General features: G+C 38.2%; 1 long non-coding RNA gene across 1 annotated transcript; it reads right to left on the reverse strand.

The window, feature by feature from the left end:
• Positions 1–992: 992 nt before the first annotated feature.
• On the reverse strand, positions 993–13578 carry LOC139677704 (uncharacterized). Its single transcript, XR_011698907.1, has 3 exons — positions 13490–13578; positions 6568–6618; positions 993–1273 (listed from the first exon to the last, which is right to left on the reverse strand). It is a non-coding gene; the product is annotated as an uncharacterized lncRNA (long non-coding RNA).
• Between the last annotated feature and the right edge of the window lie 5627 nt (positions 13579–19205).

The raw sequence follows: 19205 nt of genomic DNA on the forward strand, positions 1-19205 counted from the left end.
AATGTGCTCTGATGCTACTGAATGTCAAAAATGTCAGCAGCTTCCAGTAATGACTCTCTGACATAAACAGTAAGGGAGAAATATTACAGTTACTGAAGGAGTTGCGAGGACAAGCATGCATTTTCATGAGAAGTCTCTTTGAATGGCAGCAAGTACTCAAGCAGGCAGCTTTCCCTGCCAGTTAAGCTGGCCAAAGAAAGCACTCTTCCCCTGGAAGACAATTAAAATGAGTTAAATGAATTAAAACAGCCCTGCACAGTTAAAACATGGTCAGAGGTTAGAAACAGTAGTACCTGGATTTATGAAAATCATGTGGCTGCCAAGCCTCAGAAATTGTGTGCAACAAGGGAGCCATTCAAGAAGTAACACAAACAGCTTTGTAAAATTGAAGGCAATATACATAATTCTTAATTTCTAGGAGATGGTTTTGTCAGCAGTTTTGCTGTGTTAGGACTTGGGTAATATACTGATTCTTAAAATTTGATTTTTATCAAGCAGCTTTCCTAGAGAGACACAGTGCTTAAAAATGTATTAATAAACTAGAAACAGCAGATAAATGAGATGCCTTTCAGTTTGTTATATTTTTATGTCATTAGCTGGTTACACATGCCCATCATTCCTATTTTTTTCAGAAGCACCAAAGTATAGTAAAGAGAGAGGAAGAATCATATGTTGCACCTAAACATAAAAATGTAAAAGCCCTTCCTCCAGCTCCTTTGTGCAGGAAGATATTCACCTGCAATTGGTTACTGAGCTCAGCTGGTTTTGCAGGAGCAAAAGGTCTACAGTAATTACACTCAGATATTTCAATATTAATCTTGCACCAGAAATCCCAGAATGCTACAGTATACTTTTTTACCCATTACATACACAAAGTCTATCAGAAAACATTTGTCTTCCCACTCTTTATTCACTTTCAAAGGGTTAAACAGCCTATTTACAGGGCTGTCAGCAATCTGTATCCCAAATCATGAAAAAGTCTGGCCTAGTTTTGTTCAGCACGGAGACTTGTCTTCTTGGCCTGTTGTTGTTACCATCATGTAATATCCATGACAATCGTGTTGTGCTTTTTAGGGGCTCTGTAGTGCTAAATCTGAGGGGCCATTTTAAGCCAGTAAAGGGCTTTATTTATGTGGATTTGAAAGAGTCTTGTGAAGGGCCTTCCACTCAAAATCCTCTTCAGCAGGTCATCCTGGTTTCAAAAGGATTTAGATGCAGAGGCAGTGATCAGTACTTCTATCACGTTCTAATAGACTGACATGAGCATTTGTGCCTGAAAGACAGGGGGAAAAAAGTGATGCAGATTTGCCCTAAATTGGACTGATGCACAAAGCAGGGAGCGCAATTGACTGACGAGGTAACCCCTCGCACCCTTCTTTTACACTTCTAACCGGTGCCGCACAAAGAGAGAGCCGTGGGAAGCTGCACGGGAGCAAAGCATATCCATTTTCATGGACCATATGGAAATTTTGTTTTGTGTACAGAGAAAGTGTCTGATAACAGTGACCTTAACTGCCATATGTGTATGGTGAATAGTAAACAGAGCAAACCACTCAGCTCTCTGACCCTTAGCATATGGACATCTCTACCAAAGGAGAGTTTTCACAGCACATCCACTTTCACTGTCATCTCACTGGTAACCCAGGGGATTTCACTAGATTTGTTAATGAATTGCTCTATTGACTTATATCTGAGCTTGCCTCATTAGAGTAGAAGAACAAAATTTTTATCTATGTTTTCGTGAAGGGGACCAGAATGCCCCTCCTTTGTTAAGAGGTGGGTAATCTGTAGGGCTGTCATCTGTTTTGAACTAATTTACTGTGTCAGTTTAAGAAGGCTCTTCAGTGTTCATTGATGCTCAAGCTCCACTCCAAGCCTCTTTAAATCAATTTTTTCCTTGTGAGTGGAATGTTTTTTAGGCCCCTGCTTGGTTTACAAATAGCTGAACATGTTGTTACCCTGGTGCTGGCTAGCTTTAGAGTGCCAAATACAAGCAAACTCAGTGAGCCTCCATAGCACCACCTGTCATGAAATGGCTTTCAAAGCGGCTACAAGCCTTGTACAACCTTGTACCATTCACCTTCCCCACCCACCATCACTCAAACAACATCTCTTCATAAACTTGCCTATACTCACCCCAGGCACGAGTGGTTCAGAAACCGAGAATGGCATAGATCATAAACATTCATAATTCTAGCACACTGCTGTTAGTGATGGACCATTGCTTCAGGATTTCTAGCATCTGAAATACTGACTGGCCTCTGGTTCTTCTGCTGTGATAGCGATCAATTAGCATGTTATTAAACAGTACACCAAAAGAGAACACATTATGCCTAATGGCCAACGAGGAATCAGGAGGAATTAGCAAAATAGGGTTCAATAAAATGCAAACCATAAAGATAAGCTGCTGAAGATTGGATCTGACTTTTTGTCTCTATGTTCAAGAAAATAAATGGCCACTGCAGTAAACTTCTTTCTGCCCCTCCTCTTACTGCCCTGAATGAACGTCATTCCAGAGGATGCTGGCAGGGTTGGGCACTAGGGCTGAGAGCACTGGACTGTGCCTTTCAGAGACAAAACAAAACATGATCACATGATTTTTCATATCCATGCATAACACACAGTTTTGATGGCTCTTTTTAAGATACTGACGAATCAGAGAAAGCCTGATCTGATGCACAGGGGAGTGATGTGAAGTACTCTTAGCTTTTTTCTGGAATGAAGCATGCTCTGTCATGCTTTCTTTCCTGTGCTCTCTTGTAGTGTGGAGGTGGAAACACATTTTTATGGAATAAGGGCCAAAATTTGAAATCCCCATTTAATCAAAGTTCCTCTTGAGCTTTCAACAGAATCTTCCCCTCAATTTCACTACCAATGGTCAGTCCCCTTTGTGATATTGCTGCCCAAACGAGAAGGTGGGCCAGAGCAAAGCAGCCTCTTGATTTCAGCTTCTGCAGAAAATTCATACCTGTATATTTACCATGTAGTTTAACTTTCAGAAGTGGTTTGCTTACATTATTTTAAAGTTGTGTGTGAGGCTCTGGCAATGCCAGACTTGGCCTGGATCACAGTGTGGTGCTCTGGACAAACAGCACAGGCAGCCCAGCTAAAGATCTTCAAAGCAATAAGGCCCTACCTGCATGTAAGGAGGCAATGCCAGTTCGTTTCTCTGCAGATGCTGTTCTCTGAGTTGCCATGGAGTCATTGGCTCACCTGGAATCAACTGTCTACACAAATGACTCATCTTGGTACCAAAAATCTATGTGTAGACATTGTTATTAAGAATCCAATATTAATCAAGCCATGGTATTGGAGTTGTCATAGTTATTTCCTACTCCAAGCACAGCAAGTAACGATGTTCTATTGTTTCAAATATCATGGTAAAAGAAGTGTGGGTAAATACTATTTTTTCACAGGAAAAATTATGTGGCACCTCAATAAATACCAAGATGTGAAAAGCCATCTGGGAGTGTAGAGGGAACTGAAAAAACCCTATTTTTTTCAGGGTTCACTTATTTACTTGTTGGCATGGCTGTCAAACATCTGTACTGTTTTCACTGTATAAATCCTTCATTTTACAATGATACTGGAGTACCCAAACATCTGGCATGCTGAGTATCAGCCACAGATTCCTTTTTAACTGCAAAGATTTATTACATTTTTAAAACAAAAAATGCGTAAGCAAAATGCTTACATTACCTTTCAATGCATATTTTTCAAATCTTGTTTTATATGGGAATTAGTTTAAAGCCATTTGGATTGTTTATGTTTATTTAATCTAAGAATCTCTAGGCTAAATATATCAAAGGAAATTAAAGTAAGTCCCAGTTGCCAGTGCATGAAGAGATGATGCTATCATTATGCACAAATAAATGACAGCCACTTCTTACAGTGAAACTGGTGGGCTATAGGTTGATAATTCTAAGCCTGCAACTTTAAGAGATTCAGAAAACCACAAAGTTAATTTTGGCAGCATTTCTGTGCTGCTTCTCTGTCCTGGAGTTTTTTGCTTTAAAAAAACTGCAATCCAAGTCTGCTTATTTTTCACATTTTCTTTTCTTTAGACCAGACTTTCTTAAAGGACAAGAACACCTACAAGATACCCCCAGCCTCCAGGAACCTGTTACATTTCCAGACTGGAGTTCATACTTGATTTTAGCTGTAAGTGAAAATAAATGTATTGCATTCTCCCTTCATTCACACAATAAAACAACTCTGCAGATTGGATTAACAGGAGAAATAATTCCCATCTTGAAAGATACCCCAAACTGAAAAAATCAGGATGGGCGCTGTTTGTTCAAACATTAACACAGGTGTGTAGGAAATCTTACAGAAAAGCTGCCCTCAGTACACTTGACTCGAGGGAGTGCAGGTAGTGCTGTTTGCCCCTCATTTTTCTGAGCACTATATTTACAGGCCAACAGAGGAAAATATACAGTTAAAGTAAAAAAAAAAAGACAAAACAAAACAAAAACAAAGATAGAAACACTGGAATGCTTGATACCTTAAAAAAAAAAGGTTGCCACATAAATAATTTTCTTTGACAAATATGTAACTTTGGAGATTAATTACTTTTCTTACTGTCTTTGTGGAACAAGCATGTACAACATAGCTCAAAGAAGCCGAGGTAAAAAAAAAGTATGTAACATACTTCAGTGGACTAATTGTATATTAATTAAAAATCACAAATTTGGCTTCATAAAATGGGAACATAGCTACCAGAGAAATTGCTATAATAATTAGATGAAATTATGACTAATTACTAGTGTATACATAGTGTTTCACCTTATCAGATGATATATTCCCACACCCAGGAACAGATATAGCATACAGTAAATACTGGAATCAAGAATCCAAGCCACACATTCCTTTTCTTATTGCCTGTTATGGATCTGAAGGACAGATCTAAAGGGATCCTTTAATTAATACTAATAACTGATAAGCATATCAGAAACAATGGCAACTGCCACACTGCATTTTGTAAAACCTTTGGAGAAGTTCTGCTGTTTGTTTTAGTTTCACAGTGGAATGATAAAGCCTGTTAAGTGCTCTAGCAAAAAAACTGTCATCAAATGGTTGGGCTGGGATGGAAAGTGCCACGTTTTGAGCTACTTGCCATTCTAGGATAGCAATGTCTTTCCAGAGAGGCAGCGTTCAACACATGCATCAAAACTTTACTGCTCAGAACTCCACCAAAACAATTTTTTTTTTAAATGAAAGTAAGGTTAAAGAAAAAAATATCTCTCTGTATCTGGTTCCCCCATGCTAAGTGTCTCACTAGCAAACATATTAAATGACTTGGAAAAGGAGGACTGAAATAAAACTTTTTAATCAACTTTGTGGCTATAAATAGAACTAAAGGACCATTGAAAAAACAATTTTCATACTTTCACACTGTACCCTAAGTCCTTTAGAGAGCATTCAGGATTGTAACATCACATGTGGAGGTGCAAGAAAGCAGAGGATTTTTCGTGTTTCTTTTCCTCGTGATGTTATTTCCATAAGAAAAAGCTGGAAGTTGAAATTGTGACAACTTGCACTGACCCATGGGAATGCAAACATCTATCTCATGATAACATGGCGAGATAATGCACGTCACCACCACGGCCAGCATGAGGACACTTGTCTTCACTCATTTTATATCCACTCTATCACATTCCTGGCCACACTTCCCTATCTGTCCTTTCAACACACTCCATACATTCCTCCAGTGAAGTGCACAACTCACTTGTTCAAACAGAACTGGGCAGCACAATTACACTTTCCTTACAGCAGCTGAACAAAACCGAAAAGCTACTTAAAACAGCTATTCTAGCAGGTCAGTATTTCACACCCTATTAAGGGAGCAGCCTTCCTTTTTCTTTTCATAAGGAGTTTGGCTGTGGCCTCGAGCTAGTCTTTCCTCCCACAAGACAGAAACACAGTGTTACACTCAGTCTGTGAAATCTGGAAACCACCCAGAGAAAAGCACACATGCAAGATTTCTTGTTTGCCATCCATTATTCTATTGATAACTTCCCCATTGTGCTGAAACCATAAGCTTATACTGCATCCTATTTGCCAAATTAGCCCAGTTTCTAACATCAAAAATAGTAACTGAACTCTTATTTTTAGAATTCTTGACACTTTTTTTCTGAATAGAGCTCCACTGCAAAAACATTTCATTAATGTTTTGAATGGTATTGTAGGGAAGATGGAAAAAATGCTGAACAAAAGCAAGAAATCCTAACAAGAAAAAATGTGGTTTGTCTTCTGCCTGTTCCAAAAGTGAAGAACAGGAACAGTGGAGAAAGAAGGAGAAACATTCTGCAATGGCAAATAAAAACATTGACAATCATGTGAAAAAGAAAACACTTCACTCATGCAATTTTCTTTTTCAGAAAACATCTAGTAGGCTCTGATTTTAATTCTTTAAAATCAAAATAAAGTTGTGTTAGATCAAATTTGATTCTAAAATGATTAATTTATAGTGGTTTATGTTGGTTGCACTCAGCACTGAACTTATAGTCACTGAAACTGCATTACCTTCTAGGTGTTTACTAGTGAGGCCAAGGCAACTGTTATTACCTGTTGGACTCCAGTGCAGTACAGGGGAGCTTCTCCTGTGTTTGACGTTACCTAAAGAGAAGGGAGAGTCATTTGTCTCTGTTTCCATCTAAGATTTTTTTTCCTTTCCCTAAAGATGACACACTGAATTAAACCATTTTAATGGTGATTAAGAATCCAACCTAATGTTCACTGGATTCATGAATGTGGATTTCAGTTGGTGTCAGATGTGACCCGGATTCCTCAGCTGGGGCTACAGACTCTGCTTTCGGCAGCAGATTTTGTCTTCTCCTCAGGGTCTACTTACCAATGAATTTCTAGTGGGAATAGATAATTCACATTCTTGATAAAGATGTCACCAATCTTACACAGTTTTAGTATAATTTTTCTTTCAAAAACCTCCCTCTGCTACCAGCCTACTACTATTTATCACTTGTGTTGTGGTTTCTAGGTAGTGTTGTACATAGAACAGGGTATTTGTCTGATTTTCATCTCAAGAGGCAAGCAGTATGATTTGTTACCTAGCGGGTGCTTGAATGGATGAACACCATGAGGCATAGGATATATATATTTTAACTGGAAACCAAAAATTAAGATTTGAATTTAGAAACAAATATTTTTTCAGCTAAACCTTTACCAGATGTGATGTTATGGCACATACCAAATTCCTAGAGAAGCAAGGAAAGCAACCCCTGACAACCCCAGTCACATTTAGGGGCATCTTCAAAGATCTAAATGTTTGGATTTAAAAAAAAAAAATTTTAGAGCACAACCCAAAAGTGCTGTTCAAAGGACTGTTTTTTTATATATAATTGAATACATTGGCCAGTTTTCACAGCACAAATTACACTATCAATTTACTGTTGCTATTCTAAATAGATATCTGTGGTATTTTTCTCATACACCAGCTATAAAAGTTCAGTCACTTAAATTACACAGATTGATCTGTCTGTGGTGGAAATTACAATTTAAGCTTTATTTATCTGAGAGTGTGCTATGCACCTGTTCTAACCTCTTGAAAAAATACCACATAATCCAGTGTCTGTTAATAAGGTATTCACAGACTCCAAAACTGAAAATAGAACCCTTTTTGCCTAAAACCCTTCAGAGATGCCAGCCCTTAGAAACTAGTCCCAGAAAACAGCTCTGCTATATAAGTCAAAAGTTGGCAAGCTGATGGAAGAATATACAGAGATTTGAGAACAGTAAAAGAAGAGAAACCTTTAATAAAATAATGAGAAATTAAGAATACTAGCTGATCCAATCTGCAGAGATGTGAGGAGGAATGAATGAGGAAGGCTGTATTATTGGGGCTGATAGCTGAAAACTTAATTTTTATTAGTACCTGGAAATGCACAGACAGATATTGCACAGTTTGAGAACTTTGAGAGCAGCCTGCAAGCAAAGCAAACCCTGAAGAGACCAAGTGAGAAAGAACTGCCCTGTGATCCAAGTTTTAAGATATTCTTCAGCCACTTCTTTAGGTACAGTGCATTTCATTAATTCAACTCAAAAATTAATAAACTCATGAATAATTGTATAATGACTCATACTCAAATTCCAAATATTGCAAACCCCAAGGCTGATCAGTTTTGGTAACATGGCTTTGGGTAAGATTCTTTGGTGTAGGTGAAACAGAAATTTCCTTTCTCTAGCTCCCATCAGTTGCTTCTACTAAATCAGCTTGCTGGAAACGTTTTATTTAATCTCAGGTTTGAAGCACAGCAAGGGGAAGCACATCATCTGTACTCAGATGCAATACCCTTTCTCCCCCAAAAAAGCTGGACACATACAGTAAGTACCCATGTTTTCAGAATATGAGACCTCTTGGCCTTGAGGCCATGGTCAGCAGGAGGGGTGACAAAGCAGAAGCCTGTGGTGCATGACAGCAGTCAGGGCAAATTAACCATTGCCTACTCTATTCACAAAAAGAAAAGAATGGAGCCATTCAAGAGCAAATCCATCTGTCCTTGTGAGGGTTCACAAGAGTGTCAGAGAAAACTCACGGTCAACAGTCTCTATGTGCTGGCACACAGGAATCCAGCAGAATCAGTATGGAAACTTGATGCTTTATCCACTTTCAGAAGCTCCACTGCCAGGGTGCCATTTTTGCAGCCTGAGTGCTTTCAGGCTGAGCAGAACTTGACCCTACCTGAAGGCCTGCACAGTACTATCTTTGCCAAAGACCAATGGGGGAAAACAGAGGCAAGGCAAGACTCTTGCCATTTGCATCACAAAGTGAGGGTTTCTTGGACCATAAGGAAGCAACTGCTTATTTACAGTCAGCCAGTTTCCAGAGAAGACGTTGTGAGAACACCTTTACAAGGCACCAAACCAATACCAAAGTTTTTAGAGGGACACACCTTTGTTCAGAGACTGTCTAAACAGGTCTATGAATAGACCCTTAAACATAAGCCAGCTAAATACGCCCTATGTCTGCATTAGTTATGATCACTGGGCAACTTTCAAATTACGAATCATGAGTAACTGCAAGAAGCGATGTCTGTCCATATTTGCAGAACATGGACAGACTTCTGTGGAGCTTCATCTACCTCATGCATCTCAATAGACACTGTCACATGCTAGAGACAATATGTCATGTGTCAGTATTGTTGAGTCACTGCTCATCAAGGCATAGAAGAGAGGCAGACTGGATTATGAATATCTGTACAGTTGCTGGGAGTACTGATCTCATTTTAGCACCTCTAGGAAGTGAGACCATAATATTTTCCTCTTTTCTTTTCACCTTTTCTTTCCTAAATTAGGACAAATCAAGTCTTAAAAAACCTAGGAGAATGCAACGTCCTCTGACCTTCTGCAGGAATAATTTTCAAAAGGTCCAAAAGAATTTATGCCATTTCCTGAGTGGAAGCCAGCAGGCTCACTTCATAGCCTCTACATATATTCAGACACCCTTGAGTGAAGTCCAAGCCCAAGAAATTCTAGGCATATATGATTCCAGCTTCAACAACTGCACAGCCTATGTGAGAGGTCCATCTCATTCATGTAGCCTGGAGGAGTATGACATTGTGTTCCACAGCAAATTTGAGTGATTCTTTCTTCAAAGCAGATTTAATACTGCTCATCCTGCAGAACACACAAACTTGATTCCACCAGCCTCTTAAGTTCCTGGAGTAACTTTTGAGTATGAGGTCATAAGTCTGGGGAAAAAATATGAAAACCTTCTTTGGTTCCTCTTCGGTCACATATCCTGAATTTTTTGCTTTTATCCTGTAAATGCTGCCAATTACTTACAATAATACTTTAGGGGTTACTGTGCCCCTAACTAAGAAAAGAAAATAGCAGTGTATGGGGCCACACGTAACGTATGAAACAATAGTCTCCTTCCATCTGAAATCTGTATGGATTAGGTAGTCTCTCATCTTTATTCCTTTGAGAAGTGAAATTAAACCTCTCCAACTAAGCTGGGTATCACTGTAGACTCTGTCTTCACTCTATATCAAAATGGTTATGCTTAATGGTCCATTTTTCAATACAATTGCTATTTTTGCAAATATGATAAACTGAAGACTTATGTTTTGCCTTCCGTTTTTGTCTTCCTTTTTATGAGCAAGCTTTAGCTTACTGGTGCCAGCAGGATATACTGGGAAGCAAACTAGAAATTTAAAGTGTGATCCTGAACACTTACAGCAGAATTGCACTTAGTCCTTCCATAGGTTTATTTGGAGCCATTCTCTTCTTTTGTATTTCCAGTTCCAGCAAATCCACTGGCTTAGCGGTAGTAGCTGATCCATGCAGCCAAAATGCCTCTCCAAATCTGAGTAGATCAAAGCCCAGCGACTTCCCAGCAAGCAGTCCTATTATGTGGGATCACAACTCCACTATTAAAGAGTAATTTTGCACGTGCGTTCCTGTGGTTGGTTTCAGAGCTTTTGAGAAGGGTTGAGCCGCAAGACCTTCTTGTGGAGCAACATGACAGAGTCCCAAAGATACACACACTGCGTGCCACGGCCAAGGACAGCGTTACTGTTAAAACCTCTTGTTTTCAACCATTATGGCTCTCACTCTAGTCAAAAAGGAAAGGCAATCTCACTGTGAGCACAAGGCTGATGCAAGAGTAACCTGTCATTAGAAGTACCTAAAACTTGGTAATGTCCACAAAGGTTGAGGTTTCAGATCAGATGGAATAAAGATTGCCAAAGAAACTAAATGCCAACTGCTTACCCCAAACTGGCTGCTTTGTACTGGCTCTTGAGTATGCCTCACATTTTTCACCATTAAATGGAAAAAGCTAATAAAAAATACCAAATAATCAGAACATAAAGGTATATAACAATCATAAAATAATACATTTTTCTTTCTTAATGTTTCAGCTGTCTGAAGAATAGTTTTCTGGTGTAAAAGAGATAACTATATATCTTCGGATTTTATTGGCTGCAGATTACGCTAATTATCATAAAAAATTACTGCCACTAATAAAAATTCTATTATAAGTTACTTATAGTAATCTCTAGGGTACTATACTTAGCTTAGAAAAGATTGTAATTACACTGCATTACAGGGAGAATTTGTTTCCTGAAGCAGCTTTAGCACTGTCTGTTTCTTTTAACACTTTAAAATTGTTGGGCTTTTTTTTTTCCTCTTTCCCTTTTCAGGTCAAATGCCTGTTATTTTCACTGTGCAGGATGTGATTTTATCCCAGAATAATGATCCATCTCTGTTGCAAGTGACGCAAATGAAGTTTTAAAATCACAAGTATCTGGGTGGGTTTCACCTCCCGAGGGGCTTAACATGTCTCAATGGAAGGATACATAAAAGGGAAGACCTAACACTCTCCGCCCAAAGGGAAACACATTCTGTATAAAATTGCTGGAAGCTAGTGGGTGTTCACAAAAAATACAATGTTCGGATTTTATTTGACAAGACAACAATTGTTGTTTTCCCTTTTAGATACTTTGCATTTTACCATCTGTGAGGTTGATGACTCCTAAATGACCTTAAATCATACTGCAGTTAATGGCAGTGGTTACAGGCAAATGTGGAATTCTGTGCGCTACCTGCCTTGGACCGAACATCAAATTAAATAGCTTTATTTTGATAGCTGACACTGTAGTAAATAACCTCAAAGTCTAACTAATTAAAATAAAATTGAAACGGTGGCCATTTCTTTTAGAAAGTGTTTCAATGCTTCAATAGCAGGGCTAATCAACATCTTAATTAACAGTCATATAAAATGAAATAGCCCATTTGAGTTGCTTTAAAATAGACAACTTATTTATGCAAAGACTAGTGGCATAGTAATTGCTAACACTAAGAAAAAATACGCCTTTGAGCTTTACAGCTTCTTTTACAGCAAAGTATTTGAGAACTAAATTGTGGAAGAAGCATATTACAGTAGTTAATTTTATGACAGACATGAACCAGAGGCACAAGCAAACGTGTGAAAGTTTTGTGGTGTATTTTGGCTTTCTAGTTGTTTCTTTTTTTTCCAAATAAGATTAATTAATCAAAGTAGCCTCGTAATGTTTCTATTCTATTTAAAGTTAAGCATTCAGGGTTTAGTACTGGAAGACACTGATCAAACTGGCTGTGATCCAATAAAAAAAAACTCTAAACACCGGCATCTTCCCACTGGGGCCAACTGGCCAGTTCCGAAGCCTTTCAGTTCTGGAGAGGTCTGCTCAGGACCCTGCAGGACTGACCCCTCTCCTCCCTGATCCTGAGGCAGGCACATGCACTCAACATTGACCCAGGCAAACAATCAAAGGGCTACTCATTTGAGTAAGCATTTCCAGGATCAGGTCCCAAATGACTCATCTCCAATTAGTCTACTCCAGGTTGTACCTTTAAATAGCTTTCATTTACTAATGTGTGAGAGGGAGGAGCAGCAGGGAGGAATTACATTTCCTTTCCTAATTACTTTACCTTTGTTGCCATCTTGGGATAAGTTTTTACTTTCAGAAGAGAAGAGTTGATTTACACTACAGAAAGAGCACAGCAAGCATGAGAAAATTATTTGCTCTTCCTCCTGCCAGGCATCCATTTCCTTTTCGCTGTTGCTAACAATGCGCTAACTATTTATGCATTTGTCAAAGGATCCCAGCATAAGAAAACTATATTTAAATCACTTCACTACAAAGTGAAAACACAAGGTAATGATTCAGACTCTATTTAAGTAATAATAATATTTGTATAGACTGCCTGGCAAGCATGTTGGTAGGTGGCAGGAGCTCAGTACAGTGCTAAAGGGTCAACAGTAACAAGAAATCTGAAACAGCATTTAATTTTCTCCTTGAAAAAAAAAAGATTTTAATTTAAGGCCATGAAATGTGCACCATAATGTGTCATTCCTCCCATTAAAGCCTGGTTTTACTGCATTTTTCAATGAAGCTGAAAATGAGGGAGGTTTATTTGCAGAAGGAGATTCCAAAGGCCTTGAAAGTCCCCAAGACAAAATTTTAGTTGTCCACATGAATAAGTTACTTTGCTTATTTTGCAGGTTTCCCCCCTCAATCGTCAGCTAGAACTAACTGGAACCCTTGCTGCCCTACGCAGCTCAGACTCTAAGGAGACGAGGATGTAGGAAACAAACTGGGACTCTCAATGGTGAGAGTGTATTGAGACTGAAGCTCATTGACAAGGGAACAAGGCAAAATGCTGTATGTGCTCCACAAAGGAGATCAATCCCTCTGTCATCAGTATGGCTCTTCTCATAAGCTACATATGTGCATAACCTCATATTTGAAATTTAGAAATCAAATACAGAGCCCAAACATAACAATTTATCTAAAGCCTAGTCATATAATGAACAAGGACATTACAAAAAATTGTACCTTTCCCTGAATTCTTCAATACAACCAAAACAAATGGACAAAATTATTGATGCTTATGGCCACCAAAACGTTTTGCTTTAAGGACAGTTTGCAAACTGTTTAGGAAGACTGATACATAGAACAAATGTATTTATGCATGCTATACTCACCTTTAGTTTTCAAACTGGGTAACTATGAAGAGTCTGTAGCATCTGTTGTACACCCAGGTTGGCTGAGAGTCTGACCTTCTAAAATCCAGATTTTTTTGCAGCAGATGACAGCTGCAGATAAAAATACAAACTTGATAGCATCCTAAGATTCGCAGAATTGCAGGTGTAAGTAATCTGCCATTTATTTACCTGCACTCTGCACCCGTATTTGACCACATTACAAATTACAGGTGACATGCGTAATTTCATCACATATTAATTTCCAATTCAGTCAGGGAGGAGACAGAAGCTGCTAAAATAATGGCTGTGTGCTTTCCTCCCTTCTGCCCAGCTTGGCGTGTGTGTGCACATTGCATGACACAGTAAAATAATCCTGACAGAGTGTGAGTCCACTCAGACCCTGGGATATTGCAACTCAAGTGTACTGGGGAACGTAGAACTGAAAATTCAACTGAAGATCACAGGTTGCCATGAGAGAAGGAAATGAGATTTAATTCTGAGTTGATATCACAGGAGAAGTTGGCTGGCTCTCTAAGAAAACACAGAAGTTCTTGAATCACCGAGGATAAATATTGGCAACCTGATAAATGTTTTACATCTTAAATGGAACAGAGAGAATCTGAGAAAAATTCAGAAATCATCTTACTAAAATCTGTAAAAACAACAAAACAAAAAAATTACCAAGGAAAATTACTCAGCCACATAGACATACCTAAATGACAGTACTAAAAATATTGGCAGAGCACCACTTTGTTAGTTTTTGTTCATATTCCCTGTTCCATTTCTTTTTTTTCTGTTTTCCTTGTTGCAGTTATTTAATTAACTTTTTCCATGTTCCTTGTGACCTTTGATTTTCCTTCCCAATTTCCATAAGGTACAAGGGGCTCAAAGCACTAGAACCACTCAGCTAAATAATACAATGTGGTAATGCTGGTGGGCAAGAAATGTAATAGAAATCAGAATAACTTTATTAGCTGCCAAATGTGAGCTTGAGAATGAATTCATATTTTTCTTTTCTTGGTACAAACACTCAAAGCTTTAAGTATCTTTTGGGGTTTAAACAATAACTGGAAGACTATGAACTAGCAGCTATTCTATTAAAGCTTTGCCCCAAAGGAAAATTAAGACTTATTCTCTTTTTTTTCTAGGGGAACAGAGCATTTCAATACTATGTGTGTTTTTCATTTAATGTGTATGTCAATATGCTTTAAAAAGCATTACTTCTAGCATCAAAAGCTCTGCCCAGGCAAGAGCATTCTGATTAGGTACATACCTGGCTTATCTGAATGCTTTTAACCCTGCTGTATAGGTGGATACTGGTAAGAAAGTAACATTCACCTGACCAAAGAGAGGCAGCAAATGAAACATATAGATGATTCATTTTCCAGCAGATCAAACGCAACATGACCTAATGCAATGCTCTGCAATAAACAACTTAATATGAAAGAATTGGTGAGAAGTAGCTTTCCTGTTCTCTTGGGAAAAAAAGGACAGATATATCAAAATCCAAAAATGCTAAAAATATCTTATTGAGGCAAGTACCGACTCTTTTATGGAATATTCCTTCAACTTAGGTTAGTTTCCTCTAAGCATTTTGCATTTAGCAGTACAATGCTACTCACATGATGTGAAAACTCATCCTGTTTCAGAAAAATTACAGAAGGATTTTACATCACCATTTTCTTTTTTTACCTGCAGTAAATCAACACAGTGATATAAACACAAAAGACAAAAAGGAATTTGTACCCTTCAACACAATGCTTTTTCTTACTTCAATCCAGCTATGACATGAAACCATTGTGCACTGTATTTCTAGATTTTTAAATGTGAATTTCCTCAAATCATAGCCTTATGAGTCAGGGGAAGAGAGCTGTGGAGGTTTCCCTCAAGAGGAGCCCCTGGTTCCCAGGTAAGTGCTTACAGGGCTCGTACAGCCTTCTGAGGAGCAAAGCTGCAGTCACGGGCTTTGAACTCCTGTGGAACATTTCATATCGCTCATGTCTCATTTCGATGCAATTTCATCTTAACTTCAGAACATACCTGTAGAAATTTAGCTAATCTTGCAATACTATCAGGGCCTTTGTTCTGATTGCTGATTAAAAGACATTATATCTGATTCCAATCCAAATGAGGAAATCTTTTCTAAGCAATCCTCTGCTGTACATGGTAATGCAAGGTAAGGTGGGACCCCGTCTCAGCTTTGATGGGGCTGAGATCCTAACTGTTTTCTACATAATGCAAGATAAATAAATTAGTTTCTAAGAAGTTAAATGCTTCCCAAGGCCTCTTTTCTACAGTGCTGATTAACTAAAAGTCATTAGTTTCAAGGGGTTTCCTCTGTAGATTGGGAGTGGCATCCCCAATCCGTCACACTGTACTGAAGCCCGCTGAGTTACTATGTCCATGTGCCATGTCCATGTGCCACTTGCCTTCCAACAACCATCTTAATGTGCAATTTGGGTTTAGTCCAAGTTTTGCACCCTTCAGCTTTGTTCACTTCTTACCAATTCTTGTATTAAATGGTCAAAGCAAAGATCTCAAACTTTATTTACCGTGTAACCTGTCACTGTGATAAAAAACTAAAGCCTTTTTCAACTTTCAAGGAAGAGACAAGACTTGTTTAGTTTTCCCTGGCAGTTACTTCTGCTTTGCAAACCCCATTCAAATGCAGACAGCTACTTTTGAACAGTGAGAGAAGGTGTTAAATTGAGATTATGGTAAACAGCAGATTTCTTTAGTTGGTGAAGAAATTATTTCATGAAGACACAAGAGAATTAAGCAGAGTTTCATGTCACTTACTGTATGTGCTGATCAGAGAGTGAATGATGAGTTTCTTGCTGCGGACAGCTGCTCTGTGGAATACTGTGCAGACTTCAGGTGGAAGAAAAAGAAATTCAAGCTTTAAAATGGAAAAAACCCCACCAAACAAACAACTTCTTAGCCCTTTTGTGTGAAAAATAAACAGATCTTTCTTGCCCGATTTATTATTCTATTTACATGTTGTCTGAATGTGTCTAAGAATATTTTGAAATTTTTTTTTCTTCCGTATCTCCTTTCACTGCTACTGTGACAGCTTGCTTCTGTCAAAGAGAAAAGACTGTCTTTCTCTTTATTATATTCACCAGTGCTGAGATCTAGGACTTTCTTATTCTGAAGGGAATGCCACTTTGGTTGATGAGGTCTATACCATTTTAGTTACGTTGGATATCAAGTTATGAGTAGGCACAGGAGATCTTAAACATTATTGCTGTACTGTAAAAGACAGAACAAGTAGGTGTTCCTCACGAAGTAGGTTTTATTTCATAATTCTAACTAGATTGCAATTATAGCTTCTGGATGTTACTTGATAGTTATACTTAGAAGACAAAAGGGTAAATGCTACAGATCAGATCTTCACTGTACACATAAAAAATGTTAGAAGGGCCAAAGTTTCCCCAAAACAGCTGATGTTCTGGTGGGGCACCACCTCCTCCTGCCAAGCTGGAACCAAACATTTATCAGGTAGGCAACCTCCAGCTTAAAAGAATTGCCTCCAAACAATGTCTGGGCACTAACGAGAAACAGGCTGAAATCTTCTCTTTAACCATAAAAACAAAGTTGTCCATTTTTCTTTTCTCCATAGCAGGGGTTGAATGGCCAGTGCTTTGCTGCCATTGACTCCCTCTGTTGGCTGCATCCATGTCCTCAGGCTCCTGGCTTTCAGATGGCATGCACATATGCTATTCAGAGCAGCACAGACTGTCATCTCCTTATCTAGTGTATTATGTGACTAGTGAAGTGCCACATGGTTGAACACCAGGAAACATATTGCTTGCTTTCACTATCAATGACCTAGAGGGAAGAATATGCAAGAGAGGAAATTTGTGGTGTGATAAACTGGGGCTGGGACTGGGAAGCAGGTCTAAACAATGGAAGAGCTTGACAAAAAAAGTGACTACTAACTTCAAAGATGAAATGCTTGGCCTATGCAAAATGGGGTGCTGCTTATTTAACAGGAACAATATATAAATAGACAGGGCTAGTGCAGCAATGCAATCAGAAAGCAGAATACAAAGTTTTAGCTGGAAGTCAATGTCTTTCTACTTGTCAAAAACTCAGCAAAGCCCATGCTTTCTCCTATACTTTCTGCATCATTATGCAGATGATCAAATTTCTAATAATGAAGTTCAAGCCAGTTTCCATTTCTAGGCATGCAGCACACATGTAGAGAGCTAAATTCTGCAGGACTATATGTCCTCACTGCAAGTGGGCCACTCAGGATAGTCAATCCAGTGTGTGAATTCAGCCTTGGTTTTGTGAGGTAGGGAACATCTTTGGGCACACACCACCTTCCTTCAGGTAGAGGTGCAAGGTGAAATCACAAAGGAAAGAACCACTACTATGCTCTAAGTTACTAATTTAAATGCACCCCTTGCATCAGGGCTGTCTAAAACACCTCACCACAATAGCATTGCTAAACACAGTAAGTTGATATGATCAAATTATATTAATATCTGGACCTAGATTTATGTTATCTTAGAACACTTGTATTTCTATCTTGCATGCAGCCACTTTCCTTAAGGAGTAAATTACAGTGAAAAGCACTCAGGCATTCAGAGAAAGGATATTCCAGTTCCATATGATCTAATCTAAGCTCACTGGTTTTACCAGGGAAAATGAACAAGTTAGGGTCTTCAGGTTAAAATTAGAAGAACATGAGTCTTCCTCTGTAGAAAAGCTTTTATACCTATATAAAAAAAGTCCTATCAGAATATCATATTCAAATGCAGAAGCTACTTGAACTATTATTCTCTGTTAAGTAGTTACTGAATAGATACATTATTACACAGTTATGACCTCAAAAACATTTGATGTGCTTCATTTAAAACTTGGATCCCACTAGAAGATAAGATTAGGTCATCTGATCCTAGATCATGTATTCAGTTTATTCTCTGTAGTCAGGATACAGAACACAGGCTTAATTTGAACTGGAATCAAATTAGCCTATATTCAAAACTAAATGCTACCTGATATTGAAGTGGATTTAAACCATGTTTCAATGCTGTTCAGAATTATGGCCATTGCTTTAAGAAGTCAAGTTTAAGATAATTCAGATTTAGTAGAAACAAGTTAAGTCCATTTTCAAGAATTTTCTGGCTATTGAAATTCCTTATGCTATACAAAATACTATTGCTCCAGTTATTTCCCTATCCTGAAAAAATACATAAAAGTGATTTAAACCAAAGGAAGATAAGCATTTTCCTTTGCCTGTGATGTGGTTTCATTTGTCCCAAAGTACCTTTCTTCTTTGTTAAAATATAACTTCTAGGCATGCATTTTGGCATATTAATAAAAAATAAATTTGAGGTTGAGGCTGATTAAAACTGAAAGTAAGCCTTGATCTGATATGTTATTTTGATTGGGCTTTCAAAGTTCACATAGTTCTAGTTCTAATTTATGTTACACATGGTCTATATCTTCTTGGCTGAAAAATTACATTATTCTAAACAATTATATTGCTATGATACACATAATGTGTGGCTCCTGAGCATAAAGTTCTTTAATGATGGCAGACTGTAAAGTGGGACAGTTCTCTTTTAAAAGGTCATGCATCTTTTTTCAGTAGATTAACATTTTATCTTTTAATGGTGTTAAGAAAAGGTCAAAGATTCTAACAGATGGAATATGGAAAGCTTCTATTGAAGAAGATCAATGTGTTAACCATCAATCTAAGTCC

The sequence above is a fragment of the Pithys albifrons genome, chromosome 12 (genome assembly GCF_047495875.1).
Source record: "Pithys albifrons albifrons isolate INPA30051 chromosome 12, PitAlb_v1, whole genome shotgun sequence".
In the NCBI taxonomy this organism is placed as follows: Eukaryota; Metazoa; Chordata; class Aves; order Passeriformes; family Thamnophilidae; genus Pithys; species Pithys albifrons.